We start from the raw sequence: 25,848 nt of genomic DNA, 5'->3' as shown, positions 1-25,848 counted from the left end.
CGTATCCTCAATATCCTCAGCTGCAGAGTTTAAGGAGCAAATATTAGCCAAAGGCAGCAATCTAGACATTAAGGTCCGGAACCTGAAAAGTTATGGGTAGCTGCAGTTCCCACTGAAATGAATGGGAGTTTTGGATGCTCAGCATATGTCAAGACTGGACCCTTAGGCCCCATGCCTGTTCCTCTTGAAGTCGATAGGCATTTTCCCAAGGATTTTGACGATGATGATGATTTATCACTTGTGCTGTGTAGTGTCTAGAGGCCCCAGACAGGGAACAGAGCCCTATCATGCTAGGTATTGTAAAAACAAGTAACACAAAGACAGTCCCTGCCTCAGATTGCTCCAAGTTTAGAATTAGAAAAGATGAGCCAAGTGGATAAACAAGGGTAGAATTGGGGCTGGGGATAGGTACCGTAAAGGAGAGTAAATTTGCATAAACTAGTCATCTCAGAGGCTCAAGGGGAGTAGGATCATGTGCTACTGTGGAGTGCACATTACTAATGAAAGTAAGGCACCGATTCAACAAGTTACATAAGCACACACCTAACTTTAAGCATGTGTGTAGCTCTATTGACATCAGTGGGACTACTCGTGCTTAAATTTAGGCTCGTGCTGAAGTACCTTGCTGAACTGGGAGTTAAGTGCATAGCTTATTGACATAACCCTTCTCTTCCATCACTAATGTAAGTTCTTTGGGGCAGAGAGTGTCTTTTTGTTCTGTGTTTGTACAGCACCTAGCACAATGGGTCTGTGACTAGGACACCTCACTGCTGCTTGCAAAACAATTAACGAGTGTTTATTATTATCTGTTATGTTAGCTCGATTGAATGCTGTTTTGGAGCAGATATCTTTTATTCATCAAATGATCTAGTTTAAATGCAATGGACATAAAAGAAACTGTGGCTGCTATTTTGGAAACTCTTGTGTACTTGAACTCCAGTCCATTATAAAGTGAAAGTGGCTGCAATATCTATTTCATCAGGCCCCACAGAACTGAAGTAATCATTAGAGACACCTGGATGGCTTTCTGTCTGCAGGCAGTACATCTTAAAGTTCTAGTGTATTTGATCATAGCTATATAAACCCTGGTGGCCCTGATTTCAAACACCATGTAGTGCTCTAGGGGTTAAAGGCTTTTAAAACTGCTTTCTGTTCAGGCATTTGAAATTAAGCATAAGCTCTGAAATATTTATAACATTTATGCTGCAGTATTAATGCCAGCTAAGAAGGGCTTCAGAAATGTTTGCTATCATCCTTCCTCAGAGGTGCTTGGCTAAGACTGAGTTATAGTAAAATAATCCCCATTCCCTGCCTCCCCCCCACATTTTTTTGTTTTACACAACAGAAACACATTACATGTCAGCTGCATGAGGAAATGTACAGCATCTCATCTTGAAAGGCAAAGGAGGGAAGAATAGCAGATGGACAGAGCACTTTCCATTGTCATCCTTTCACACTGCAGTGCCGGACATTGAAACATCTTTCAATTCTTTTCGTAGGAGTGGGTGGGTGATATTCTGTGGCCTGCGTTGTGCAGGAGGTCGGACTAGATGATCAGAATGGTCCCTTCTGACCTTAGTATCTATGAATCTATGAATCTTTCCATAATTACTCTTAGAAAAACCCAAACTGAAACTAACGAATGGCCCGTGAGCAGATTAAAGATGATATTTTGTTCTCTTTTCAACAGGGGTGGAACTGTTGAAGTTGAGGATCTTAAACTACTAATTCTGTTCATTCATTTACTCCCATACTAGGCCTTTGTTTTAATTCCCACACACCTGGATTTACACCCAACTTGCTCCACATTCCACTTTAACTAGTGCATCAGTCTCTTTCATCTCTTTACGCTCCTGATTAGCACTGCTTCTCTTCCTGCTCTCTTCCAGGTTGAGGAGAGCTGCTGGGTGCAAATTCCATGCTGAGAAAAACATGGTATGCCACATCGAAGTACAAAGTATTAATACAAGGCCTGATCCAGTGCCCAATTAAGTCAATGGAAAGGCTCCCAGTGAAGTGAATGGGCTTTTGATCACGCCCATAGGGAAAACATAGGCTCATGAATGAATGGGGAATGGGATGAATTTAATTATTACTCAGCATGACCAAGATATTGAGCTCCTTATAAAAATATGGGCCAGGTCCTCAGTTGGTGTAACTACACTGAGTTCAGTAGATTCACTGATTTATAGAACCTGAGGATTTGGACCCTAAATAATTAACCAAAAATAAAGTAAAGAACAATTAGGAAGTAAGAATGACTGTGTAAAGTGCTGAAACATGACTAGCACTCATAGTGCTTGATTTACTGCTGCCTTGCCCTTTACCTCTCTCCATCAATACTCCCTCTTTGTTTTGTCCCTTTGTTGTAATCTAGATTGTAGCTCTCTGGGGTAGTGACTCTCTTTTCAATAAGGGCCTATGTAGTGCCTAGTGCAGTGGGACCAGAATCTTGATTTGGTCCCTGAGGCATTTGCATAATACGAACCAATGATCATAATGTTGTACTGCTACAGTGTTGCCCACTCTCACAATTTTATCACAAGTCGCACAATATTTGGTGATTTTCTTCAAGCACCAGCTCCTGCTGCCAAGTGGTTTTATGAGAATCTCAGCTATCATTGGAAAAAAAGGAGGATGTTTTTGACCTCTCAGCTGCAGAAAAATGCCTGAAATTATGAACCCTAGAGGCACAAAACCCAGACGCCAAATTAAAAGAACCCAACATTTATTATTTTTTTATAATCTAATGATTGTTAAATCAATCCTTTGATTATTTTGGGCCTGACTCCTGATTTTTTTGCCTGCCATTGGCAAGATTGTGACACTAATTAGCTTTTGATTTCATGTACAGTCTTCCAAGAGCTGCTGAGCTGGGTGCTCAGTTCATAACTGTACCATATTCTTGCTGAGTTTTGGTGTCATTTGCTGTGTTGTTATGGTTCACAAATTTAAGTACCGAAATATTTTAAAAAATGATCAACTGAAAAAGAGAAGCCAAGGAAATGCCATGATGGAATTGAAGAAGCAGAATTGTGTGTGCCCCTGTCTTTGAAGTAGGGGGCAGGGGGAGGGATCGTTGTTGAGAGCTGCAGTGGAATAACATCCGTGGGGCATATTCGTGGTTTCATTATTACTGATGGTGTTGTAACAACTAGGAGCACTGGTTGAAATTGGGGCCTCGCTGTGCTACGAGCCGTACAAACATGTACTCCGAGGAAGTCCTTGCCCCCAACGAATGTATCATCTAAATAGACAAGACAAAGTATGGGAGGGGAGATGGAGGCACAGAGAAGTGATGTAATTTTACCCAAGGCCATGCAGCAGGCCAGTGTAGGGTTGACAACTTTCTACTTGCATGAAACCGAACACCCTTGCCTCGCCCCTGCCCCACCATTCCTCTGAGTGGGGAGCAGGAGGGGGTTAGGGCTCTGGCTGGGGATACAGGCTCTGGTGTGGGGCCAGGGATGAGAGGTTTAGGGTACAGGAGGGGGCGCTGGGCTGGGGCTGAGGGGTTCGGCACCTGGGAGAGGGCTCTGGGCTGAGGCAGGGGGTTGGAGTGTGGGAGGGGGTATGGGTTCTGGGCTGGGGGTGCGGCTTCCACGGTGGGGACAGAAATGAGAAGTTCAGGGTGCGGGAGGAGGGTCCGGGCTGGGGCAGGGGGTTGGGGTGCGGGGGTGTGAGTGCTCCAGCTGGGGATGCAGGCTCAGGTGTGGGGCCAGGGATGAGGGGTTTAGGGTGCAAGAGAATGAGACCGAGGGGTTTGGGGGGGCGGGAGGGAGATCAGGGCTGGAGCAGGGGGGTTAGGGTGTGGGAAGGGGGTTAGGGGTGCAGGCTTTGGGTGGTGCTTACTCAAAACACAAACAGTTTTCAGTTTGTTTTAAAATTTTCAGGATTTGTTTTCATTTTGTGTTGCTCCCCCCCCACTTTTCCAGGGGAGACAAAAGTGAGGGGGTGAGGGCAGTAAAATGATTAGGGAGAGGGAGAAAACCCAAAACGCTGAAACAAAATGTAAAAACTGAAACTTTCATTTTGTTTAGAAACTTTCCATTAAAAAGAAAAATTTCAACAAAAACAAAAGGTTTGTGTGAAGATTTTTGTTTTTGTTGAAAAGCTATTTGTCATCACCAAAGTTTTCAGTGAAATGTTTTAACTAGCACTATATATAAGTGTTGCTTCAGACACTGCTGAAACTGAGTGAACACTCAAGTGAAACACAACAGCTGTTTAACAGTGCACAGTAGTTGAGAACAGGAGGTGAAAATTAATACCTCACCCCATTGAAACTGCAGGAGAAATTTAAGAAGGCAAAATTTAATTCTTCAAACTGGAATTTGTCCAGACTGTTAAGACCTCATTCTGCAAACACTTAAACACAGGCTTAATTTTACTACGAGTAGTCCCATTAATTTCAATGGGATTATGTATGGTAGTAAAATTGAATCCAAGTATGAGTATTTTGCAGGATTGGGGCCTTAATTCTAATACCTCTGCTTCTTGCAAGAAGTGTCATGACATCTAAGCACAAGTGGTCAAGGCTTCTGATTTATGTCTCCTATGAAAGAGAGTACTTGTGGCACCTTAGAGACTAACAAATTTATTAGAGCATAAGCTTTCGTGAGCTACAGCTCACTTCATCGGATGCATTTGGTGGAAAAAACAGAGGAGAGATTTATATACACACACACAAAGAACATGAAACAATGGGTTTATCATACACACTGTAAGGAGAGTGATCACTTAAGATAAGCCATCACCAGCAGCGGGGGGGGGGGGGGGAAAGGAGGAAAACCTTTCATGGTGACAAGCAAGGTAGGCTAATTCCAGCAGTTAACAAGAATATCAGAGGAACAGTGGGGGGTGGGGTGGGAGGGAGAAATACCATGGGGAAATAGGTTTCAGAGTAGCAGCCGTGTTAGTCTGTATTCGCAAAAAGAAAAGGAGTACCCGTGGCACCTTAGAGACTAACAAATTTATTAGAGCATAAGCTTTCATGAGCTACAGCTCACTTCATCGGATGATGGGTCGTCCTTCAGGATAGGTTGTAGATCCTTGATGATGCGTTGGAGAGGTTTTAGTTGGGGGCTGAAGGTGATGGCTAGTGGCGTTCTGTTGTTTTCTTTGTTGGACCTGTCCTGTAGTAGGTGACTTCTGGGTACTCTTCTGGCTCTGTCAATCTGTTTCTTCACTTCAGCAGGTGGGTATTGTAGTTGTAGGAATGCATGATAGAGATCTTGTAGGTGTTTGTCTCTGTCTGAGGGGTTGGAGCAAATGCGGTTATATCGTAGCGCTTGGCTGTAGACAATGGATCGAGTGGTAATCTGGTGAAAGCTAGAGGCATGTAGGTAGGAATAGCGGTAAGTAGGTTTCCGATATAGGGTGGTGTTTATGTGACCATCGCTTATTAGCACCGTAGTGTCCAGGAAGTGGATCATCCTGAAGGACGACCCATCACTCTCACAGATCTCACAGACCAGTCCTTGCTTACAGACAGCCCCCCAATCTGAAGCAAATACTCACCAGCAACCACACACCACACAACAGAACCACTAACCCAGGAACCTATCCTTGCAACAAAGCCCGTTGCCAACTCTGTCCACATAGCTATTCAGGGGATACCATCATAGGGCCTAATCACATCAGCCACACAATCAGAGGCTCGTTCACCTGCGCATCTACCAATGTGATATATGCCATCATGTGCCAGCAATGCCCCTCTGCCATGTACATTGGCCAAACTGGACAGTCTCTACGCAAAAGAATGAATGGACACAAATCAGACGTCAAGAATTATAACATTCAAAAACCAGTTGGAGAACACTTCAATCTCTCTGGTCATTCGATCACAGACCTAAGAGTGGCTATCCTTCAACAAAAAAGCTTCAAAAACAGACTCCAACGAGAGACTGCTGAATTGGAATTAATTTGCAAACTGGATACTATTAATTTAGGCTTGAATAGAGACTGGGAATGGATGAGTCATTACACAAAGTAAAACTATTTCCCCATGGTATTTCTCCCTCCCACCCCACCCCCCACTGTTCCTCTGATATTCTTATTAACTACTGGAATTAGCCTACCTTGCTTGTCACCATGAAAGGTTTTCCTCCTTCCCCCCCCCCCCGCTGCTGGTGATGGTTTATCTTAAGTGATCACTCTCCTTACAGTGTGTATGATAAACCCATTGTTTCATGTTCTCTGTGTGTGTGTATATAAATCTCTCCTCTGTTTTTTCCACCAAATGCATCCGATGAAGTGAGCTGTAGCTCACAAAAGCTTATGCTCTAATAAATTTGTTAGTCTCTAAGGTGCCACAAGTACTCCTTTTCTTATTGCGAATACAGACTAACACGGCTGCTACTCTGAAACATGAAAGAGAGTGTTTAATGTCCCTTCTCAGTACTGGGGCAGTGATCTAGTACTGAACTAGTGAATTGCCAATATACCTAAGTATTCTTTGAAAGTCTCCTACCCAGTTGTTGTTGAATTAGACTGGATCACAGCAGCAGGTGGAAAGTCTACATTAGTATGTTGTTCAGTCTATAGGCAGTAGGAGGGAAAGCCCCCAGTAGAGTGGAAAGAGAGTAGAGCGTGGTTTGGGCAATTATATGTGGTGTTCATGAGATTTTACAAGTGTAATTGTGGTTCAGAGGAAGAATTCTCGCAGTTAAGTACAACAACCCTCTGCTTCCAATTAGTATGAGAAAGATGTGCTCTTTGTGATTTCTCCTTTATGCTCATTTGAGAGAGGAGTTAATTTAACTACAGTTAATTTCATGCCCTCTATAATGTACCCAATTATATCTTCCTAATTATTTCAAGGCCTCATGTGATTTGGTTGAGTGTTTTTTTGGAAGAGGATATTAAATAACGATTATCTTCCTCATTAATACAATTCAGAAATACACGATGAAGAGAAAACAAACAAAACATGACTCAAAGACAGAAATGTAAGAGGTTTTTTTTCAGGTGTTATTTTTTTGCCAGGATAGCACTAATAGTAATCATGGTACGAAAAGGCAAACAGGCAAAGTCACCTTTTCACCTCTCATTTAGTGTTGCTGCTGGGTTGTGTGTGTGTGTGTGTGGGGGGGGGGGAATCTTCAAAGCTGGGACTTCTCTGAGGAACCAGTCACTATTAACCTAGTGCTCTAGGTTATTGCTGCAGAAGTTATAGGCTTTAATTGGTTCTAATTCATCCTGCTTTCTCTAATTTGGACAATGGATCACAGGGGAGTGAAATGCAAGAGAAGAGTCTCTATGAGCTGGGGTCAGACCCAACCCCTCCTCTCCTTTGGGTGAAGCCCAATAGCTGGTAGAACAGGTGAAGTTCCAGTTTGCGGTGGATCAGCATATGGGGAGATGCTGTCTCCCCCTGGGTGCCGTGCAGCTGTGTTCCAAAGAGCTCCATTCATGGCAGAATGCAGGGATGCTGCAGGATTAACCCATCTGATATCTGACTATGCAAATTCACTAGATACCCCCAATGCAGGGAGTGGGACTAAGAGGGACACATGCTGCTGCCATGGTAGCTACTATAAACCAGAGCAGCATTTCTCAGACTGGGAGTCCCAACCCAAAGGGGGTGGGGGTCACGAGAGTGGTGACTGCACACAGCCCTGAAGGCAATGTCGCCACCAGCAGCGGCACAGAAATAAGGGTGGCATGGTGTGGTATTGCCACTCTTACTTCTGTGCTGCTGCTGGTGGCGGCGCTGCCTTCAGAGCTGGGCAGCCAGAGAGCGAATGTGGAGGATGATTTAAGGGTCTGCCTCAGTTCCCTGAAGCTGCGATTGAAAAAATTGTGTGCTTCAAAACAGCAGCACTCCCTCACATTAAGTGTCTAGATCCTTGTTTGTATATAGTTGGGTATAAAGCCATAGTCCTTGGACAATATTATGATTATTGCCACAATCACTGGAAAAGGCTTCGAGCTCCCCAAAATGTATCCTGTGGTCTATTTTTTCCCCAGAAAATGTGTTTCTGAAATGTCCATGTATTTATTCCTGGAAAACTGTTGCTTGACACTTTTTGAGAGGCTTCAGGGCCTTTCGCTGCAGGGATAATGATTACATACTTCAATTACTGCTCCTATGAGTATGTACAGTAATTTGCTATCACTTTTTTTGGGGGTGGTGGTGGTGTCACAGCCTGAAAAATTTTCAAAGGGGGGCCCAGCAAAAAGAGTTTGAGACCCCTGAACTAGAGGTTACAGCAGAAACTGTGGAGTAGCCCCCAATGTTTTAGGGAATAGGGTTATATCCCTGATAATGCAACCCTGTGCCATGCACCTTTACATAAGCTCTGTGCAGGAGATAGGGTTTGGCCCATGTATTGCAGATGGATATAATATCTGACATGATTTCCCCATAGCTTGGTGTGGAGAAATGAGCAGATATACAAGCTGAGTTAACTGCTTGACTCTCTAGACCCTAAATCCCAGGCAACTGCTCCAGACTGTGCTGTTTGAAGGTTGTAATATAGTTGGTCTTAAGTATCCTCCTCCTTCCATGTCTGTTGGGGGTGGTGAACTGTGAATCAACCTGTTTATATGGTTTCAGATTCTACCTTTCCTGGAAGAGAGAGTGCCAGGATCAACAAGCTGTGGTACTAAAAGTGTGTACAGATAGAAAAGCTCCTATCCACATAGGCTGCTGCTGTCTCTGTCATTTCGCTTATTTAAAGATTCTTCAAGCCCTCTTATACACCAAAGCTGCCAGGAAAAATGCTTTTGGTCTCTTAGAAGCTGGCTTATCTCTTTTATACTAGACAGCAGAGAAGCGCTGCTGAGTCACCTTCAGCGTGAGCTCACTCTATTTTCATTATTGAGTAGCAGGTGCCACCTCTCCTTTTCTGATGCAATGATGACTAAGTGCTCTGCAGTCACCTGTTGTGTCACTTGTTGGCAGGTCCAGTGCAAGCCACTGAAATGAAAGGAGGCAAGCAACTGTTACAAAAATATAAACAGACCTAGAGCAACATTAGAAAGAAGGGAGGGAGGGAGACAGAGAAAATGAGAAGAGATGGAAGAGAAAGAAGTCTGTTGTGGAAACAATGCTTTTTTAAAAATCTGGACAGAGTTTCCAGTGTATTGCATCAGCCCAGCACCTGCTGTACTGCTAAGCAATGGGCTGGACAGAAATAGTCTGTCCCATCAGGTGAATGTTTGTGCGAGCTGTTCTTGGATGAAATGCACTTGGCAAGTGCCCAGAGCTAGTCTCACATCCAGATTCGGCTTGTATTCCATGTGCAAGTGATCAGTGTGATACAGCAGCTCTGGCTGCTCTTCAGTGGATCAATGCAATCAGCCTGTGATAGGTCACTATGGCAGCAATCAGTACAGCCTGTGTGGCTCAGTGGAAGTAGAAATGTGTTTAGCTCAGCCTTCTCAGGGCCATATTTATTCTGAGCATTTTGTAAAAATATCACTTGCTTCAATTTGTCTTGTGTCCTTTTCTAAACACAGTTCAATAAGTCATGGAGACCTTGGTCTCATCTTTCCCACTGACTTCAGTAGGAGTTCTGCTTGAGTTAGGAACGAACACAGACGGTGTGGCAACCTGCCTGGAGCACGATGACTCATGCAGCGAGCTCAGGGTCAGTCCTTTAATAGTAAATTAAAATGAAACTCAAAATTGGCTGCCGTGCCTTTAAAATGGAAAAGAAACACAAAACATAACTGCTTGGTTGTAGCACTTAAATGAAAGCCCTCAGTTCGGGGTTAGGATTGAGGAGCTCCTCTCCTGCCTTAGCTGCACCCAGTACTCCCCCTGGGATGAATCAGGCAAGCCGCCTTAACTTGCCTGCTGGCTTTTGATTAGTTAGTGTCTCTTCCGGGCCATTTGGGACCCTTGGAAGATGACTAAGTCTTGTTGGTACCAAGGTCTGAGTGGGGTTGTTCCTAGGGAGGGGGACCACCAACGTTTGCAACAGGATGCAGAGGAGGCCTGGTAGACCCTGTACAGACTGATTAAGGATTTCAAGGACCAGAGCAAATATGGTCGTGTGACACCATTTAAATGTTGTCCTACTCTGCAAAATCACTAAGTCACAGACTACATCTTATATCAGGATGTAAATCTATGTTGCACCCAACCATACTGAGGAAAACTTGTTGATGGCATGCTAAAATGGAATTGAGGCAAGCCATTCCAATGGTTAATTACTCTAATTGTTAATAAGTTGCATCTTATTTCCAGTTTGAATTTTTCTAACTTCATCTTCCAGGCACTGAATCCTGTTATGCCTTATCTGCTAGATTTGTCTTTTTTCTTTCTTTACAAGGCTCTTCCAAGAAAGAAGAGATGTTGGTCAATAGAAAATAAATACTGGAGTACTTTAGTATCTATCTTAGCTCTACCGATTGATCTTTAACAGAAGAGTGTTACAATCAGATGTTTCCTTCAAAACCAGGCACGGCCATCTGCAACTAAAAAGTGTGTTGTTCATACGGTGCGGAAAGTCTCAATAACAGCTGTCCACCCTCCTCTTCTTCATGTGGAGATTCTTTAGAGGTACATTTTCATCTTTGAAGGGGTCAGGCAAACTGCTTCATATACATAGTTTGCAATCCTGAGTCGTAGAAGAAAGAGAAAATAATATACACTTTCTTTGAAGAGACAAGTTGGTTTTCTGTTACCTGGAGATGTGCACCTAGACCTTTACAATTGTAGTTTCTGGACAGCAATCAATGGCTAGTGGATAGTTTCTACACTCATATTTTCTTACTCAGAGTGGACTTTGGCCAAATAAATTCTTCCAAGCATTGTTTATTGAATGCAGAGACCTTCAGCTGTGAAATGTCACGCTGTATAATGGCTTACAGACAACAGATATTCTTTGCTATATAGCAGAGACCTAAGGAAGATTAGCCATAGCATGGAAGTAGTAATGCTATAGAAACATTTTGCAATGGTACTTTCACTCTAAACACTATATTCAGCTGCTTATAAGTTTATCAAACAGCTACCTTTTTAACTGATGTTCCAGGTGCTTGGTCTCAGCCCAGAACTGAATTCTTTTAGGAAAGTTTTATAAAGATCAGTTCAGTTTTTTTAAGGGCCTGTTTTATGCTTAGATTACTCAAAAAGTGTTTTGAAGCATCAGACTTGACATGTATGTGATCCTGAATGAGGATATGTGCTTTTGATTTGGAGATAACAAAATAAAAGCCTTTTGAAAGTAAAATAGTGTGCATGTTCGGTACATTCATTGTGACTAAACTTTCTGAATGTACTTCATCATTTTCATGACTGTACATGAATCTGTTCAATCCACATGCATGGACCCTTTTCTCTTGGTTATCACTGTTGAATGCTGCTTTCCAAACAATGGACAATCCTCCCCCAGCCAGCTAAGCCAGCATTCTGTCTGCTTTGCACCACTTCACTGGGGCTAAGAATCTGTCCCAGTGTGTCTGATCTTTGTTTTGAAAGACCTGGGACTGGTCAATAACTTGGAAGGAGGACTCAGTGGAAGAAAGGAGATTCATTTTCTTCATGAATTTGTTGTTTACAGTGTTTGGAAAACAGTACCTCAAACAGAACTGTTCCTATAGCTTCATAGGGAGCTGTGTGCAGTTACCTTTTCCACCTTGTTCCAGTAAAGCCTACATAAGCAAAACTAACTCCTTTCCTGGGTTTTGGTTTTTATCAATAACTCAGATAATAACACAACACAAACCTGAACCTAAACTTTCTCCCAGGTCTGGCTGTTCATAGAGTTTCCTGAAGCAGCTCCCTATCTCTGTACCAGTTCTCTCTGAGCCAAGAGTCACACAAACCTCTCTTTTCTTGGTTAGGGCTGGTTGAAAACTTTTATATGGAAAATAGGGTTTTTTGATTTAATGGTTATTTGACAAAATGTCAAAATTCTCCATGGAAAACAGATACTTTTAATGAAAAATTCCTGACACCTGAAAACTTTCTGCTAAAAAACGGAAAGTTTCAATTTGGAAATCCTGCTGCACTCATGGGATTATAGTTTGGATACCTCATGCCCCCATTCTCCTCTGTGGGTTGTACTCCCCAGCCAGTCTACGTCACCCATGAGTCACTGTGGGTATGGGATGATGCACCACAATGGCTCAGCAAGAGGAGAGACTGTGGGGCATCATGGGACATGTAGTCCAGCCAGGAAGCCCAGTTCACGGAATTTCTGTTCTCAGAAGTATGCGTACAGCCCCACTGAAGCTTTGTGGCAGAATTTCTCAATTGAAAATATCTGTTTTTTCAATAAAAACTTTTTAGTGTTCAATTTTTTTCTTCTAGAAAAGTCAGACTTTTCCTTGGAGAGGTCATAAACCTTATTTTCCCACCAACTCTAATCTTTGTAGATTTGGCAAGCTGCACCTGACACAGTGAGTCTACAGAATTTACTCAACAACTTTATGCTTGATCCAAACTCCTGCTGACAGGATGGTTAAATGGAAAAGACCTGTATTCTTATGCAGGCACACAGCTCCTATTAAAATAACCCTTCTCCTTTGGGACACAGAGGCATGGGTCAATTTCTTTTCAGAGTGGATTGCTTGCAAATAAGGATAGTCCTTTAGCTGGTGTTTACTTACTTGTTTGGAATTTAATAGAGGAAAGGAAACATCTCCCATGTTAGTGCAATTTCAGGTTGGGATTTTAGTTGCACAAAAATCAGGAGATTCAGAGCTACTTTAGCTGTATAATGAAGGCCAAAAGATCAGGGCAGCATATGTGAGGACACATAACTGATCAGGTAATAAAAATAACATGCTGGATGGTAGGGGTGGGCTCATACCATGCAATACATTAAGGCTGAAAAAGGAAAATTCTCCGAGAAGGTTTCTTTGAGCCCTTACTTCTGTTATGGAGGACAAGAGGAGGCTCAAGGAACAAGCTGTCTGACTATCTGTTGTACAACAAAAGGCTGAATGATGTGTAGGAGGTGGACAAGGGAAGCCATGAACTTCAAGAGTTCACTCATCAAGCTGAATGTCCCACACAGTGAGAGTGAACTTCTTAGAAAGCACAACTTCAGTGCTTTCCTTTTCTTCATCCTGGTGAAAAGAGCTTGACTGACAGTACCGTGGATTGAAATTCTCTAATTACCCACAGACCAGACATCATACAAGTATTATGTGGGGGTTACTTCTTACTACCAGTATACCTCCCTTTGAAGAATCACCTTTAGGTCCAAGAGGTTAGTTCAGTTCCCAGACTCCCGTTCAGTGTTGGGTCTCTCTCTTCCCCATCTATGTAGGTCTACTCTAGTGATTAGCATGGCATATGACTATTTAGGCTGCTGAAATTTGCTAATAAGTGTGCAAAGTTGTGTTAATTATAGCTGTAGTTTTTATAATGAGTACATCTGGATTGAACCCACCAACTTATTTCACGAAGTCCATCAAATAATTGTCATGGCGTAATAACGTTCAGTACCTGGGCTGGGTTTGAAACAAGCTCCTGTATCTTGCTGTTGTGTTTTTTTTGTACTTCAAAATCTTGAGCACAGCTAGCAATATTTGTTCCAGGGCTCAGTGATCAGGGACCAGAACCACCATTCCACAGCCCCATCTCCCAATTCATGGCATAGATATATAATCAAATCAAATGCAGAATTGAAAGTTCAGTGTATGCTGGGGGGAGGGGGATGGTGGGGAGGGGAGAAAATGTCAGGCTGTCATCTAGCAAGTGGAAACTTTTTTTTGTGATACTTGTGCCCTTTATTCTTCAGCAATCAGAAGCTCATGTGTTACAGCCTAGTCTCATCATGTACATAGGAGAACTAACAAAGCCAAAAGGAAAACGGAAGATGCCACTCAGAAGAATGGGGAGGGCAATATGTTATCAATAACTGTCATTTTCTCACTCAGTGGAGCCTAGCAGAGATATGGCTTGTTTCTATTAATATTTTATTTAACCAGCTGGTATTACTAGATCCAGCCAATCCCAATGACCTTCATTTTAACCTTTTTATTAGCTTATAAATGTGATAGGGCTGATGGTTACTATTTAATGGAACATTCCCCCCCCCCGCCCTGAAAAAGTCTGACATTCATAAATTGAGGCGGTCAGTAATTTGCATCCAGCTGAGTGGCTGTCTGGCTTTAATGAGAGGATTTGTAATCATAAGCACTGCACTGCAGTGGTGTCCGGATAGAGGAGGAAGAGAAGTGCACATGCATACCAGCTGAGATGGGAGTGTGGGAGAGAGGGAGGGAGGGAACATTCAGGGATCAGAAAACGGAAGCAGGGCTGGTCTGGCAGAAGGCGATCCATTAAATATAATACAATAATGCCAGCCTGGCTGGGGTAAGAAGAGCAGCGGGGCGGCTGATGCAAGCCAGTGAAACTACTGTTACATAGGTCAGGCAGGCAGTCTGGAGCGCTGTTTTTATTCAGAGCTTTTTAGAATGACTGGTGGGAAAGGGCAAGTATGCTGCGGTGGTTACATACTGGTTGAATTTTTATGGTAATCACTGCCCTGGCTGCACATATTTGTCAATTGTAGCCTATTCCTGAATTTAATGGGATGGCTCCAGACCAGAAAGGGACTACACTAGCTGAGGTGATTCAAATTAACTGGACCAGTTTTCATCATCTGTATTTTTTTTCTCTTCCTGTGTACAGCTTCCAAGGGCTAGCTATCACTCACTTCCCAGAGAATGTCCTCTCATAGCCCTGCCCTGAACTGGATCCATTGTATCTTTTTGTAATGAATCGCAGATGCATAGGATGGTTTTGTCTTCTTTTAAATGTAGTTAATTCTCCATATGCCTTGAGTTGTTCAGCATCAACCCAGTTAGGGTGGTCTGTCTGAGCTGCAGTGGAATGGGCTGCTCTCACTACAGTGGGTGTTACAATGCTTTATATATTGCTTGTTGGTTTTTTTCCTCATAAACGGAAATAAATTACCAAAAGAGTTAAAAGTTGGCATCATCTCTTCTCTTGCTGGGTGCATGCGTATGTCTGCGCGCATGGGAGCGTGTGCGCGCATACGCACACACACACACACACACACACACACACACACACACCCTGACCCCTTCCTCTGAAGCACATTGTCTACTGCCAAAGACAGGATACTGATCTACTGTGCATGGATCAATGGTCTGTCCTGGCAAATTTTATTTAGCTAAATGGTTTTTGTGTGAAACTCGTTGAGCTTTGCCAATGTAGTTCTTCCCCTCCCAGCCTTTCACCCTCTTTCTTGCCTCCTCTGGCAGCAGGAACAGCCTTCTTCTGTATGACAAGTAATCGCACTCTCTCCCTCCTCCACAAATCCTCCCATAAAACTTGCATCGCTCGACAAGCTCTCTACCTCGTGTAGACTTCAAGGCCTGTGCAATGTGCATGTAAAACACTACTGCCAGTATAAATTATTTGGGCACACTGATTTGTTAGCATCTTGCAGCCAGTTTACACTGTTGTAAATGACAGCAACAGGTGCAGGGCAATGAAAATCAAGTTCTATATTGTTATTGCCTAGCTATAACACTGTTCCTTCCCCACCCCCGCTTCCTAAGTGGTTGGGAAAAAACATGTTACAACCATGTTAGAGAACGATGCTTTAGCCTGCAGATAGATATCCATCTGAAAGGGGGTGTGGGTATTGGCATAGGACAATAAATAAACAAAGGATTGCATAAAAAAGAGCACCTAGCCGGGCAGGTATGGAAGGGGATTCTAGGTGTGCTTATACTGATCTTGTTTATTCTGTATGGTTATTGTGCCTGGAGAACTGTCCAGCAATAATCACCTCCTGACCTCCAGCATACTTACAGTGCAGCACGTCAAGCTAAGGATATTATTGATGCATTCCCTCTCAGTTGTCTCACTAGAGTTCCAACGTCACGTTTCCTTTCCTTAACTTATCACGTGCCTTTAATAGCGAATGACACCCAGCATTAGACACTTCTTGGATTGCTATTTAGTGATTGCTAATGCCAAATTCTAAATCACTTTGCTGGGCTGACTCTCTATCCCCTCCCATTGAAACCATGGGCACCGCAGCAGGCTCTTAGACTGGGATTTTCAAAGAAATGGAACAGAATGAAGTGCCCAGATCCCTCAGACAGTCAGTGACAGTTGGGCACCTACTTCCCTTAAGATGCTTTGAAGATCCCAGCCTGAATATATTGATAGCTGAGGACTATGTTTATCTTTAATCACAATGGGATTTAGGTACTTAAAGATGCAGAGAGGCACCGAGTGGAGTTTTCAAGTCCAATGAAATCAATGGGAGTGAGGTGCTTTTGAAAATTCCACTAGACTCCTATCTCCATCTTTTAGGTACCTAAATACTTGAAAAAAATCTGGCCCAATCCACTTTATGCTGTTTACTCTCACATACCGAACAGTATCAAAGAACAGAACCTGAGAGCATGACTCATGCTCTGTGGCTGTGAGGATGAAAGCCAAACCAAGAATGTAAAGGCTTATTTTTAGACTTGGCAGAATTTGATTTTGATTTTTTTTTATAATTTTGACAGATATCTGTTTATTTTTAAGCATTTTTTATTTTCATCAATTTATATTTTTACAGGTATGGGACATTATGGGAGGAGTCGGACAACAATTATATAATGACAAAAGACACCGAGATTCAAAACGGTAAAGCTTTATAATCAGTGAAGCAAAAATTAACATCAGATGTCAAGATATTCAAAGTATCCTTAAATAAAATGTTAATAAGTTCTCAAGCAGCATTTTTCTTACTTTGTCTATTTGTAAATTTCAATTATTATCAATGGAATTTCTTTCCCACTGGTTTGTATGCCCACAGTGAAACTGACATTTACCAACATTTGCCGATTAAAATCTAATCCTTCCTAATCTAATTATTTAGTTCGTTTCTCCTGAAGGTGCCATAACAAGGCATCATTTCCTGTTTCAGGAGTGTCTTTGACATCTTTTTTTTAATTTCTCACTCTGCATGGGGAGGGAGAAAAGAGGCATGCTGATGTATCATTTAGAAGCTGCTTAGCTGTGCTGTTTGGCCATTTGGGTCTGTGCAATGGGTAGCTGGAGTTCCTTGCATAATTTAGATTATGATGACCATTTTCCTAGAAAAATCCACAAGATGGATTCTGTTTGCATAAATAGATGTTTCTCAACCAAAATTCAAAATCTCTCTAATTCCATTCTTGCCAATTTGCAGCTGAAGGGTATTTTTGACGGTGGACTACAATGGAGGAAATTATTGATAGATCAAATTGGAGAAAAAAACAAGAGACAGACAGACATGGAGACTATTTCCAAGAAAATGTATCCTGTTTCCTGTGACAGGCAGGTTTCTTATTAAAATTATTCCACTACAAACATTCTCTGTTCAAGCATGAAGTGCTCATTACAAGTCTCTGCATAAATAATGTATGCTAAAATGGTTCCTTGTGCCATAAATATTGACCTTGGTTAATAATTGATTCTGGGATTATGTGTCTGCTCCCCTGAAACTCTGTTGAGAGAGGGTCTCTGCCTCTCACCATTGGGCTTTTGACTTTTAGTCTTTGTCTTGTTTATTTTCCCCATCAATGTGATGAGTGACTCCTCTGGTTGGGTTGGAGTATTTTGTCTAATTCCATGAATAAAAAACAATTCCTGTTCCCACAACATTTCTTGGTATCTTTCTCTAGTCAATTCATTAGTAGGTGTGAAAGAAATAATCTATAGGATTCATTGTATGATTTAATCTTTAATTTCTCTGCAGATATGGCATTAGTGTTTCTTGTTATTAAGGTAACACTACAGTGCAGTGCTACCTAACTGTTAATCATTTCATTGGGCTGCTTCATGTTACACATTCCAGAGAGCCTCAGTTACATTTTACATATGCAGGATGCAATGTCTAAAGGCCCAGAAAGCAATGGAACCCCCGGGCACCAAAAAAGCCTAAGTGATGGAAAATGAAAGATGGGAATGAAAAGCCTTCTAACAAGGAGTACAATGCAGGCTTCCTGACTACACACAGGGATGTGTGGAGGACAACTGGTTCAAATCAAAGTCAACTTTTCTGGATGAGTGATGAAACCAGTGCCAAAAAGGATAAAAGGGAGACATAGTGATGAAATCCTCAAGTTAAAAAATTCATTGAGGGGGGAAAAAAGGTACTCTTCAAAAAATGGCAGCCCAGTGGCTTGAGCAGTGATAAAATGGCATATATGGAGGCAAAAAATGAGGCAAAAAGAGGTGTTGTGACCACTAAAAGTATGGGCTGTGATGAGCCATATAACTGACTAAGAGGATGTGAGGGAAAGAAGTCCATCTATAGACTTGACAAGGCAAGGGAAAAAATGATGATGGATGTGAATGGCTTAGCTTACATTAGAAATGAATATGGTATATTGCAAATGAATGGTGAATCAATCAACAAAGTTTGGAATGATTATTTTGGAAGAGCGATAAATGAGGAGAACCCAAGGGAGAAATTAAGAACATGTAAGCCAAATGGGGGGCGTGATGGATTGCATACAGGAGGAGGAAGTTGCAAAGGCACTTAGAAAAACGAAAAAGGAGAAATCACCTGTACCAGATGCAGTACCAGTGGATCTGATGAAGTCATTGGGAAGTATCAAATATCTTACAAGTTTATTCAATGCTATTCTTAAGAAAGGGAATTTCTGGATAAAAGGTGTAAAAGCTTTGTGGTCCTATTTTTAAGCATAAAGGAGATATTACACTGTCTGTTAATTATTGCCCAATTAAGCTGACATCACATGCTTCAAAAATATGCAAAAAGAAAAGGAGTACTTGTGGCACCTTAGAGACTAACAAATTTATTTGAGCATAAGCTTTCGTGAGCTACAGCTCACTTCATCGGATGCATTCAGTGGAAAATACAGTGAGAGATTACTGAAAATCATCTGCATGAAATGGTTGAAATTTGCATAGGTCAATATGGAGTCATGCTTGTGATGAGCACAACTGATAACATATTTGTGCTACAACTCCTCATGGAGAAATTGAGAAAAGAGACAGCAAGTGGGGATGGTCTTTGTGGACCTGAGAAGGCGTACGATTGGGCACCAAGAGAACTAGTTTGGTGGTGTTTGTGATGAAGAGGCTTGCCAGAAGGATATGCCCATCTCATCCAGATTATGCATGATGCAGTGACTACTGGTGTCCAAACTAAATGGGGCTACAGTAGAGAATTTCCAGTAAACGTTGGCCCACATCAGTGGTTAGCATTGAGCCCCTTTTTGTTTTGCCTTTGTCATGGATGTGATTGGCCATCTCTGACCTAGGATAAGGGTTGTTAATGATGGTGCTCTCCTAAGGGATACCCAGCCTTGTACTAAAGTGGTGTGGTGCAAAAATGGTGGGAGCTGATCCCAGTTGTCTGTGACAAAACGATACCAATAAAGTTAAAAAGTAGAGTGTATAAAACTGTAATTTGACCCATCTTAATAAACAGGACAGAGACTTGGCCAGCCACAAGAAAGGAAATGGATCTGCTGTCCACCATGGAAATGAAGATGTGATGGTCAAATGGTTGGACACTCAGAGATAGGAAACAAGGAAACTACTATGGCTAATAACTCATCACCAGCCTCTGGTTTTCTTCTCAGGAATTCAGAATTCAGTCCAGACCAAAATTAACCTCCGTTGCTGCTGGACCTCAGAAGTTGAGCTCCCCCTGCCAAAAGCTGCTTAGCACCCAGGGCAGCATCAAACTGGGTTTGCTCAGCTACATCCCTAAGAGTCTGCTTAGCCTGGAAACCAAATGGGGATCACATGACTGACATTGGGGAAGAGTGGGAGAAGTGTAGTGATTCTTCTACAGGCAATGAAAGTTAAAGGAACTCAGAGTACTAACCAGCCTATCTGTGGATGAGTTCTAACACAAAGCTGTCAAACAGAGGGATGGAGATGATATGACCCATAATTTGGGGGCTTCTTTTTCAAAAGGGCATTGTGCTGTTTTAATATGTTGAGGTTACTGGTGCAAGAATGCGTGAGGTCATATGGACCAACTTCTGTTGGTGAAAGAGACAAGCTTTCAAGCCACACAGAGCTCTTACTATCTCATCTACCTTGTCTTGCTAATATCCTGTGACCAACACAGTTACAACTACACTGCATACTTGGCGCAAGAATGATACTCGTTTAGGGTTAGAATTAAGGTGTCTGTGAGGTGGTGAAATGTACTTCTCTTTATATTTGATAAGTAGACATATTTTTAATGGTGTGGGCTGTCTAAGATTTAGGATGTCCTTAATGATTCATTTCCCTGGTTTGAAGTTTTTGGACTCTTTAATTATTATTTATTAATTAACTGTATTATGGTAGTCACAGAAAGGCCCTAGCAACAGCTGGGTCCAATTGTGTTAGGTGCCATGCAAACACACAATGGCATGATGGTATGTTAAGAACATTGCTATGACTCATCAGACATCATTTGTTCTTTGTACAATATTTCTGTAATTTTTTGAAGACCTGTCCAGCAAAATCTGAAGATCCATCCTTAGTACTCCATCTTTACTCAGGCATATTTCCATAGCAATTCATAGCATGCCCCCTTACCCCCAGAGCAAGGATCACACAACTTGTAACCTGCTGGGATCCTCTAGGGTATAAGGAGCTATGTCAAAGTGATCGTTCATTATATTATCTCCAGGGAAGTAAAGGGATGAAGATATGTCATTGTAGATTACAATGTTGTATCACGCAGGGCAAATGTTATATGTAAGAAATATTGTACCCTAGTATGTATGTATTGCAATTTATCTGAGGTAGGGGGGAAAAAAGCCTTCACAGCTGTACATTATCTAAGCTGCCAAAACACAAGTGGATTTTTTAAAAAGCACTTTCTAACTATAATGCTATTCTGTTCTCCTTTCACAGCAAAGATGTTTCCTTAGTGACACTGGGCTGTCTCTCTCCACGAGAACAAAAAACAGCCAAAAGGCGCTTTACAGATTTGATGAAAGGAAATGCTTCAAAGATAGCAACAAATCCTTCAAAAATGTATCTTTGCTTTAAGTACCACGAGCCTGAAATGCAGTGGGAAATGTGCGTGTGCTGTGGTAATACAAGGCCAACCGCAAAAGGACAGTCTCAGGGACGCTAGAACCTCAAGCATTGAAACAGTGCTGAGCTGGTATGTTATGTTATTAATAAAATTACCACCTTTCTTGGTTCTAAAGCATGATAAAGACAGAAGGGGGTAGGAATCTTCGTAGGCCTATTGTTATGCCAAATGTTAGCAGCCTGTCATGGGCTTGGCAGTGTCAGTAAGATGTATTCCAGTAGCGCTGAAGGTACATTTGTGTGCCGTTAGCATTCATATTTTTAAAGCAAGTGAAAGAAAAGAGGAGGAGGGAACCCCAGAATCTTCCCCTGTATTTATTATTTGTATTGCACGATTACATTAGGGGCTCCATTGTGCTAGGCCTTTTAGACACCTAATGAAAGACGGTCTCTGCCCCAAGGAGCTTACACTGTAATCTTCCAATTCTGCCCCCAGGCTTGTTAGCGGCATTTAAAGTTACACATTAAAGCCCATTCCTATAATGAGACCCATGTGAGTGGACCCCCACTGAAGCCAATGGGGCTCCAGGTCACCACAGGGGTCTGTTCAAATGAGGCTCACTTTAGCATCAGAAACTGTATCCCCCTCACCCACTCCACAGTGTGGCTAAGTAAAGGTTGATCTTGAATGCAGTGTGGCCCTGTGGATAGGGAAGCAAAAGGAGAGTCAGAAAACCTTGGTTCTGTTCTTTGCTCTGCTAAGTGACTTTGGGTAAGTCATTTCCTCTGTCTCCCTTTTGTCTGTCTCACCTATTTAGATCATGAGCTCTTCAAGCCATGGCCTGTCTCTTACTATTCGTTTGTGCAGTGCCTAGCAACGGAGCCTTGATCTCAGTTGGTGCTTCCTTCTAGGGGCTATTGTAATACAAAGAAACATTAGCAATCGTATTGAGTTTCCCTTGCTTTATAATTCCTGTTTGGTTCTATTCTAGTTCTAATACCATGATCCCCATTGTATCCTGGCCCTGGCTTGCTAAAAGAAGCAAAGATAAACCATTAAAAGTATTATTAATCTGGAGTCATCGCCCAAACCAAAACTCCAAATCTAAACACCCCTGAACTTCAAAGGAAATGTTACAAATCCAAACCCGTATCCTAGAACCAACCATGCCAAACTTTGGAGCATTTGAACTCTGAAGCTGGATCAAAATTTCATGGCTTGAGGTCCAATAGCTGGAAATCGACTCATGTTTGGTACATGTTATCATGTATTATTATTTATTCCTGGTGTCACAGTAGAACCTATTCAAGGCCCCATTATGCTAGGTGCTGAAAAATGTAATAAAATGAACTCTGTCCAGACAGTTTAGAATCTAAGTTTGTAACAATCTGTACAATTTAGACCACATGGATAGAATCTGGGTGCCCCTCTCAGGCAAAAATCCAACACAAGTTTAGCCTGAGAAGGACTGAAGAAGGAGCTCAGGATTTGATGCATAATATAGTTATGACCAATGAGCTTAATCTAATACATACGAATTAGTGTGCAAGTTAAAGGGTTTTTATCCCCTACTTGGTAAAGCTGCAAACTCCACCTGGGATCTGAAAGTCAAGCTGGGTCATTTCAGCCCATGGGGCCAGGTTTTCAAATGAGCCCAGCACCTACAATTGGAAGCCGATTTTCATAACAGAAAACAAAGAACTTCCGCTGACCAAAACAGGCTGCAAGACCCAGGACCTTTCCCTTTACATCTCTCTCTCTCTCTCTCTTCCCCCAGGAAAAAGGATGCATCCCTTCCTTTAAACATCTGATGAATCATATGATTGGCAAGCAGCCCTTCATTCTTTCCTGGCTGTTCCACCCTATCACAGCCATGTTTTCATAAGAGCTGTGCATGCTGGGTACCAATCTCTTTGAAAATCTGCATAATGGGAACTGCTGGGTGATGAGTACTTCTGAAAACCCATCCTCACATCAGCAACAGTGCTCACTGTTCTGCATCTGGAGCTTAGTTAGTATGGGTGACATTGGAAGAAGGAACTGTAGACAAATGACCAGGGAAGAGTACAAAAATATTGCTCGGGCATGCAGGAGTGAAATCAGAAAGGCCAAATCCCACCTGGAGGTGCAGCTAGCAAGAGATGTTAAGAGTAACAAGAAGGGTTTCTTCAGGTATGTTAGCAACAAGAAGAAAGTCAAGGAAAGTGTGGGCCCCTTACTGAATGAGGGAGGCAACATAGCGACAGAGGATGTGGGAAAAGCTAATGTACTCAATGCTTTTTTCGCCTCTGTCTTCACAAACAAGGTCAGCTCCCAGACTGCTGCACTGGGCAGCACAGCATGGGAAGGAGGTGACCAGCCCTCTGTGGAGAAAGAAGTGGTTCGGGACTATTTAGAAAAGCTGGACCATGGGGCCGGATGCGCTGCATCCGAGAGTGCTAAAGGAGTTGGTGGATGTGATTGCAGAGCCATTGGCCATTATCTTTGAAAACTCATGTCGATCGGGGGAGATCCCGGACGAGTGGAAAAAGGCTAATGTAGTGCCCATCTTTAAAAAAGGGAAGGAGGACGACCCTGGGAACTACAGGCCAGACAGCCTCACCTCAGTCCCTGGAAAAATCATGGAGCAGATCCTCAAGGAATCAATTCTGAAGCACTTAGAGGAGAGGAAAGTGATCAGGAACAGTCAGCATGGATTCACCAAGGGCAAGTCATGCCTGACCAATCTAATTGCCTTCTATGATGAGATAACTGGCTCTGTGGATGAGGGGAAAGCAGTGGATGTGTTGTTTCTTGACTTTAGCAAAGCTTTTGACATGGTCTCCCACAATATTCTTGCCAGTAAGTTAAAGAAGTATGGGCTGGATGAATGGACAATAAGGTGGATAGAAAGCTGGCTAGATTGTCAGGCTCAATGGGTAGTGATCAATGGCTCCATGTCTAGTTGGCAGCCAGTATCAAGTGGAGTGCCCCAGTGGTCAGTCCTCAGGCCGGTTTTGTTCAATATTTTCATTAATGATCTGGAGGATGGTGTGGATTGCACCCTTAGAAAGTTTGCAGATGACACTAAACCGGGAGGAGTGGTAGATACACTGGAGGGTAGGGCTAGGATACAGAGGGCCCTAGACAAATTAGAGGATTGGGCCAAAAGAAATCTGATGAAATTCAACAAGGACAAGTGCAGAGTCCTGCACTTAGGATGGAACAATCCCATGCACCGCTACAGACTAGGGACCGAATGGCTAGGCAGCAGTTCTGCAGAAAAGGACCTAGGAGTTACAGTGGACGAGAAGCTGGATATGAGTCAACAGTGTGCCCTTGTTGCCAGGAAGGCCAATGGCATTTTGGGCTGTGTAAGTAGGGGCATTGCCAGCAGATCGAGGGACGTGATCGTTCCCCTCTATTCGACATTGGTGAGGTCTCATCTGGAGTACTGTGTCCAGTTTTGGGCCCCACACCACAAGAAGGATGTGGAAAAATTGGAAAACGTCCAGCGGAGGGCAACAAAAATGATTAGGGGACTGGAACACATGACTTATGAGGAGAGGCTGAGGGTACTGGGATTGTTTAGTCTGCAGAAGAGAAGAATGAGGGGGGATCTGATGGCTGCTTTCAACTACCTGAAAGGGGGGTCCAAAGAGGATGGATCTAGACTGTTCTCAGTGATAACAGATGACAGAACGAGGAGTAATGGTCTCCAGTTGCAGTGGGGGAGGTTTAGGTTGGATATTAGGAAAAACTTTTTCACTAGGAGGGTGGTGAAACACTGGAATGCGTTACCTAGGGAGGTGGTGGAACCTCCTTCCTTAGAAGTTTTTAAGGTCAGGCTTGACAAAGCCCTGGCTCGGATGATTTAGTTGGGGATTGGTCCTGCTTTGAGCAGGTGGTTGGACTAGATGATCTCCTGAGGTCCCTTCCAACCCTGATATTCTCTGATTCTATGAACTGTGTTATTCTTAGCTGCGTTAGCTCGGTAGTGCTAGTAGTTATAAAAACTTGGTTTTACCAGTAAAGTTGCAGGTAGGACTCCAAGACACCCAGGAAGCAAAGATGTTGAACTACAGAGATGCCGTTTATAGGTAAATAATTATTTTCCTGACCGTGCATGCTTTAAATATCCTGTTTCAGAGTAGCAGCTGTGTTAGTCCGTATCCATAAAAAGAAAAGGAGTACTTGTGGCACCTTAGAGACTAACAAATTTATTAGAGCATAAGCTTTCGTGAGCGCTTATGCTCTAATAAATTTGTTAGTCTCTAAGGTGCCACAACACTCCTTTTCTTTTTAAATATCCTGTTTCTCTGTAAACAAAAGTGTAGAAACTGTCTTTCCCATGCAGAGAATGGTCTGACATTTATGGCCTCTACTCAGTAGTTACCAAGTGCTGGTATAAAAATCAGTTTATCTGTGCCAGGGCCCAGGCATCACGCTCCTTGCACTTTTTGTTCCATTTTTCAAGAATGATGAATTGTATTCATCACTGCATTCAATTAATTTTACTCAGCTGGTTTTTAAAGTGGATTGTACCCAGTATCCTCTAACACTGATAAATCATCCCTGAGTGGTAACAGAAAGTAGCAGCAGAGACATGCAGTGTTAGGGGGCTTATTCCTTTACCCACTTACTTCCCTGGTCCTTCTCGCATGAACAGAGAGCAACAATACCCAAAGTCCAAAGGTGCAAACAATTTGATGTTTGTTGGGGTGAACTTCCAGCAAGGATGATTCCAGTTTCCTTCCTTAGTGTCCCCCTTCCCAGCTCTGACACCACAGAGGCTTACCTGTGTCCCTGTTCCCATTTCCCCCTTTAGCTAAACATGATTCCAATTCCCCCCACCCCCATTCCCTGTTCCCATTTCCCCCCCACACACACACTTCCTGATTGACTGCAGACTATATAGTAAAACTTG

The sequence above is a fragment of the Dermochelys coriacea genome, chromosome 2 (assembly GCF_009764565.3).
Source record: "Dermochelys coriacea isolate rDerCor1 chromosome 2, rDerCor1.pri.v4, whole genome shotgun sequence".
Classification (NCBI taxonomy): Eukaryota; Metazoa; Chordata; order Testudines; family Dermochelyidae; genus Dermochelys; species Dermochelys coriacea.
Note: the sequence above shows the minus strand (reverse complement) of the source record.